The sequence below is a fragment of the Lactuca saligna genome, chromosome 7 (assembly GCF_052625555.1).
Source record: "Lactuca saligna cultivar CGN05327 chromosome 7, ASM5262555v1, whole genome shotgun sequence".
Taxonomy (NCBI): domain Eukaryota; kingdom Viridiplantae; phylum Streptophyta; class Magnoliopsida; order Asterales; family Asteraceae; genus Lactuca; species Lactuca saligna.
The window spans coordinates 181,002,673-181,009,241 of NC_136423.1; the positions used below are offsets into that span (position 1 = coordinate 181,002,673).

At 43.9% G+C, this 6,569-nt stretch overlaps 1 non-coding gene across 1 annotated transcript; it reads left to right on the forward strand.

The window, feature by feature from the left end:
* Window positions 1-6,235: 6,235 nt before the first annotated feature.
* On the forward strand, window positions 6,236-6,342 carry LOC145007747 (small nucleolar RNA R71). Its single transcript, XR_013663115.1, has one exon. It is a non-coding gene; the product is annotated as a small nucleolar RNA R71 (small nucleolar RNA).
* The last annotated feature ends 227 nt before the right edge of the window (window positions 6,343-6,569 follow it).

Here is a 6,569-nt window from a genome sequence, read left to right on the forward strand (position 1 = left end):
CAGTGGAAGGTATATAGACCCGGTTAGCAATTGTACTCCACCATGTTGACGCCACCACCCCCTCGGGAAGTTCTTTGTGAGTATTTTCCAAGAAGGCTTCAAAGTATTCTGTCATCGCTATGTCTTGATCGTAGATGCCTAACCGCCAAGAGAATTCAACCATGCTGCATTGTCGCAGCTCTCCTCCCAAAGAAAACGAAACCGTGTTTGGGTTGTAATACTCACTACCACCTCGGAATGAAATGGTAGCAAAGAATTCCCAACACAACTCCGCGTAGACGGGCTCTTGGATTTTAAACAATTGCAACCAACCATCACAAGTGATGTTGGCATAACCCAAGTTACAGTCTTTCACCAAATATGGTGTAAGTTCCTCTTCCAAGCCAACATTGCCCATCCATCCCCAATCCACTGCAGTGGGCAAGTGAATTTCCTTTTGTCGCAGAGTTTCCAACCTGTTTAAGGCTCGGGTTTTGGAGGATTTGGAGGTGATGTGTTGAAAGGATAACCATGGCATATCACCATGGCCTCCTCCATGTGATGACTGTCCTCTCCTTGCCATGCTATCTGCATAAACATTCCAAAAACACAGCAACAAACAACACCCCATAATTAAAACAGAAAAAATTTTCATCTTTGTGGGACCTACTCGCCGAGTACACGACCATACTCGCCGAGTAGTATGAACACTCGGACAGATCGAAACCGGATCTGTATAATCTGTGTAATAGTCCAATTTGTTCATAGGGGTTTGTTGTAATTGTGTATCTAACCATAGATCTTGAAGAAATTACTCCAAATAACCTCTAATTCATGAGTAAATCAAAGCCCTAAAAATTGGGGAAAACTCCCCAAATCCGAAAATATACCAAATATGGGGAGATATGTGATAAAGATTGGACCTTTCATAAAATTAAAGAGTAAAGATGTTACCTTGTTGCTTGAATTAAGAGAAAGAGGAAGAAAATTGACTACGGCGGCTGAAAGAAGATGCTCGGCGAGTGTGGGGATGAAATGTTGAATAAAAGTAATTTTTACAGATTTTGATTTACTGGGTTTGAACCGTCTACTCGCCGAGTATAATGGATCTACTCGCCAAGTAGACACGCGTGTCATGCATTTTTGGCTGTATACGAACATTTACTCGCCGAGTATAGCCGATATACTCGCCGAGTAGATGTCTCAGGTTGAAAAAATTTTAAATTTTGCCAATTTTTACTATATTAATTCCTTTGTTTAGCCTTTCCACCCCACACTTTCAGTAGAGCTTGTCCTCAAGCACTTAGAGAAGTAGAATGAATGAAGAAAAATAAAAAAAAAACAATACGAAAAATAAAGAAAGGGAAAGAAAATGCAAACGTGAAACTCGGGTTGCCTCCCGAGAAGCGCTTCTTTTGATGGAGTCATTAGCTGGACTCCGCCCCTTCTACGTGTTTGCGATTCCGCACAGCAGGAGCTCCTCCATTCCTTCATTGCGGGGGACTCCTTCTTCATATTTCTTCACTCGATGGCCATTGACTTTAAATGGCGTGCCATCTCTTCAGATCAATTCTATAGCCCCGTGAGGAAACACCGTCTTGACCACAAATGGACCGTCCCACCTTGATTTGAGTTTGCCCGAGAAAAGTTTTAATCGGGAATTGAAGAGTAGTACTTTTTGGCCTTCATGGATGTCTTTGCTTTTGATTCTTTGGTCATGCCATCTCTTGGTCTTTTCTTTATAGAGCCACGAACTAGAATAAGCCTCATGTCGGAGTTCTTCAAGGGCATTCATTTGCATTAGACGGTTGGTCTTCAATTCTTCTATGTCAAAGTTGCACCTCTTTAGCGCCCAATATGCCTTGTGCTCGATTTCAACCGGTAAATGACATTGCTTTCCATAAACTAACCTATATGGTGTAGTACCAATAGGTGCTTTGAAAGCGGTACGAAATGCCCATAGCGCGTCATCCAATTTGTCCGACCATTCCTTGCGGTTGCTTCCCACCGACTTCTATAAGATACGCTTCAAAGCTCGATTGGTCACTTCCGTTTGCCCACTCGTTTGCGGGTGGTATGATGTGGAGAACTTATGGGTCACCCCATATTTCTTGAGCACCTTGTCCAATTGATCATTGGCAAAGTGTGTGCCACGGTCACTAATTAAGGCCTTCGGAACACCAAACCGGGAGAATAATTTTTTCAAGAACCGTACCACTACCCGTCCATCATTTGTAGGTAAAGCCTGCGCCTCCGCCCATTTTGAAACATAATCTACCGCCACTAGGATGTACTTGTTTCCTTTGGATGTGGGAAATGGCCCCATGAAGTCTATGCCCCACACGTCGAACACTTCACACACTTGAATGCTATGTTGTGGCATTTCATTACGGGATGAAATGTTTCCCACCCTTTGGCAAGCATCGCATTCTTTGACATATTGGGCTGCATCTTTGAAGATTGTAGGCCAATAGAACCCAATGTCAAAGATCTTATTTGCGGTATAGTGTGCTCCATGATGTCCTCCCATGGGCCCGCTATGGCAGTGCTCTAGTATTTTTCGACTCTCCTTTCCGAACACACATCTTTTTATAATTCCATCCGCGCAGCTTCGGAAGAGGTATGGATCGTCCCAAAAGTAATATTTGATCTCCGCAAAGAATTTCTTCTTTTGCTGACTACTATAATCCTTCGGGACGTAGTTGGTAGCTAAATAGTTAGCTATGTCTGCGAACCATGGCTCCTCTCCCACGGACACCATAATGTATTCATCCGGAAAGTCGTCTCCATCCTTATCTTCTTGCAATGCCGGGTTCTCGAGCCTAGATAAATGATCGGCCGCTACGTTCTGCATTCCTTTCTTATCTCGTATCTCTATATCGAATTCTTGAAGAAGCAGCACCCATCGTATTAGTCTTGGCTTGGCATCCTGTTTGGAAAACAAATACTTGATAGCCGAGTGGTCAGTAAAAACAGTGGTTTTAGATAAAACCAAATAAGGGCGAAACTTATCAAAAGCGTAAACTACGGCTAACAGTTCTTTTTCAGTAGTAGTATAATTCTCTTGGGCAGGATTTAAGGTCTTGCTTGCATAATAAATGGGTTGAAAGTGATTATCAACCCTTTGTCCAAGGACCGCTCCTAGTGCATAGTCACTAGCATCACACATGATCTCGAAGGGTAAGTTCCAATTTGGTGCTACAATGATCGGGGCATTAGTTAATTTTTCTTTTAGAAAGTCAAATGCCTCTAAACACTCTTTAGTAAAATTAAAGGGTGCATCTTTTAGTAATAATTGTGTTAGAGGTTTCGTAATTTTGGAAAAATCTTTAATAAAACGCCGGTAAAAACCTGCGTGTCCCAAAAAAATCCTAATGCCCTTCACATTAGTTGGTGGGGGTAATTTAGCAATGGTGTGTATCTTTGCCCGATCCACCTCAATTCCCTTTTTAGAGACTTTATGTCCCAAAACTATTCCCTCCTTGACCATGAAGTGACACTTTTCCCAATTTAGGACCAAGTCGGTTTTCTCACATCTAGCAAGCATCGAGTCAAGATTTGTGAGGCAGTCATTGAAAGAAGATCCGAATACAGAAAAGTCATCCATAAAGACCTCCATGAATTTTTCTACCATATCATGGAATATGGCGGTCATGCACCTTTGAAATGTCACAGGTGCATTGCATAGTCCAAATGGCATGCGTCTATAGGCAAAGGTCCCACTGGGGCATGTAAAGGTGGTCTTTTCTTGGTCCATTGGGTCTATGGGTATTTGGAAATACCCGGAAAACCCATCTAAGAAGCAATAGTAGCTATGGCCCGATAGTCTCTCTAACATTTGATCTATGAAAGGAAGGGGAAAATGGTCTTTGCGAGTGGCATCGTTTAGCTTGTGATAATCGATGCACACTCGCTAACCGGTTACTGTTCGCGTTGGAATTAACTCGTTCTTCTCGTTGGTAATGACCGTCATTCCTCCTTTCTTGGGCACCACTTGGACCGGACTCATCCATGGGCTATCGGAGATGGAGTAGATGATTCCTGCATCCAAAAGCTTGACCACCTCCTTCTTGATGACTTCTTGCATGTTCGGGTTTAATCTTCTTTGATGTTGCACCACCGGCCTTGCTCCTTCTTCTAAGTTGATTTTGTGAGATCAGTAGGATGGACTTATTCCCTTTATGTCGGAGATGCTCCATGCGATGGCTCTTTTCCTTTTCTTCAACACCTGTACAAGCTCCTCCTTTTCCGTCTTGGAGAGATCCGAGGCTATAATCACTGGCTTCTGATTTTCTTCTTCCAGAAAGGTGTATTCCAGATGGTCAGGCAGTGTTTTGAGCTCCAATATATTATGCATAGTGGCGGTCTCGCCGAGTGCAGGCATGGTACTCGGCGAGTTGGTGGCGGCATTCACGACTGCTGGCTTTTCTTCAGATGTACTCGGCGAGTAGATCGGGTCTACTCGGCGAGTAGGGCTTTCAGCTTGGTTCTTTAGTTCTTCATACTCTGCTTCTTCCAACAGTCTTTCAATCTCTAATAAGTCTTTTTCTGGATCAAATACTTCTTCCAAAGCTGCAAACTTGCTGGAATCTTCAGGTATGTCTTCTTCCAATAACTCGTCAAGCATGTCGATTGAGAACGCCGTGTCGTCACTACTCCTTGAGTACTTCATGGCTTGGTCTACCCCGAATGTCACCGAGTCGTCCCCAACTCGCAATGTGAGTTTAGAATCTCTCATGTCTACGATGGCGCTAGCGGTGTTGAGGAAGGGTCTTCCAAGGATGATTGGTACTTGCGGATCCGCCTCCATGTCGAGAATGATGAAGTCAGCCGGGAAGACAAATTTGTCTACTATCACTAGCAAATCTTCACATATGCCTCTTGGGAAAGTAACCGTCTTGTTTGCCAAATGAATTGCCATCCGAATTGGCCTTGGCTCCGGGAGGTCCAGCTTTTTGAAGAACGAGTATGCCATAAGGTTCACACTTGCTCCAGAATCAGCTAAAGCATGAATTGCAGCCAAGTTGCCAAATTGGCAAGGCAAAGTTAAGCTCCCCGGATCACCCTTCTTCTTTGGTAATTTGTTTAGCATGGCGGCGGAGCAATTCTCATTCAGTACTACTTTCTGCACTTCTTCCATCTTTCTTCTATTAGTGAGGAGTTCCTTAAGGAACTTTGCATACTTGGGCATTTGCATGACGGCTTCAATGAAAGGAATGTTTATTTGAAGAGTTTTAATATGATCAAGGACTTCTGATATTCCTCTTCCTGCTTCTCCGTCTTGGCTCGGGCTGGGTACGACATTGGAGGCCGGTATGGTTTCAAGGGTGGTTGTTCATTAGTTTTTGCAGATGTACTCGCCGAGTCCATCGATCCTACTCGGCGAGTAGGGCTCTCAGATTGTGAGTGTTGGTTTTCGACTTGTACTTCCGTTCCTTCCTTCTGTGAGTCCTTGTTTGCTTCAGTTTGAATGGGGGTCAGGGGAGTAATAATCTTCCCACTTCTTGTGGTAACAATATTCACTTGCGCGCCTCGTGGGTTATTCTCGTTTTTGCTAGGAAGCTCACCCGGTGACCTTTGGTTTAGTTGTTGAGCAAGTTGCCCAAGTTGCGTTTCTATGTTGTGGATGGATGCTTGTTGGTTCCTGAGCATTGTTCTTGTTTCTTGGATAGCAACATCGTGGTCACTATGTCTTTTCTCGGAAGCAGCCACAAATTTAGTTAGCATTTCTTCCAAGCTTGGCTTCTTCTCTTGCACCGGCTCGTCCTTTTGGTAAAAGCCTCTCCCTTTTTGTCTATACTTCTCCTCCTTGGCCTTCTTGTACTCTTCGTAAGGCAGCCACTCCTTCTTTTGTTTTCGCCAGTCTTCATCATACCGGTCACCGCTCGAATAGCATACTTGTGCCTTTTTGTTGTCGTGCTCATCCAAATCGCAATCTCTAGTGAGGTGAGGTCCATTGCAATTCTCGCAACCCACCCGTATGGCATGGATAGTTTGATCCATTTTGTCCATTCTCCTATCCATGGTTTTTAACATGGCCATGACCGCGGATAAATCTTCAGTAGCAGCGTATGCGGCTCCCCTCGTGACATCATTCCTAGGGTTGTGGTATTCTCTAGAGTGTTTAGAGAATTCTTCAATTAATTCTTTGATTACCGGGGGTGGCTTCTTTGTAAGTGGGCCTTGTGAGTCTAGCAGCTTCCAGATCGTGACATTGACTCCATCATAAAAGATGGAAACTTCTTGTTGCCTATTTAGATCATGGTGTGGGCCATTTCGTAGCAGACTTTTGTACCGCTCCCATGCTTCATATAACGACTCTCCAGCTTGTTGTTCAAAGTTTGCAATGGCCTTCTTGAGCTTGGCTATCTTGGATGGTGGGCAAAAGTGATCAATAAATTCTCCTTCATTCTGGCCCAAGTAGTGACTGACCCGGGAGGAAGTGATTTGAGCCAGTCTTTAGCAGCACCCTTGAAGGTTACCGGAAGCATCCGAAGCAGTTGAGTTTCGCGGGTGACATTTGGAATGTTGAAGTAATCAGCAACATCATTTACTTCATCCAAATGTTTGTAGGCATCTTCATGATCTTT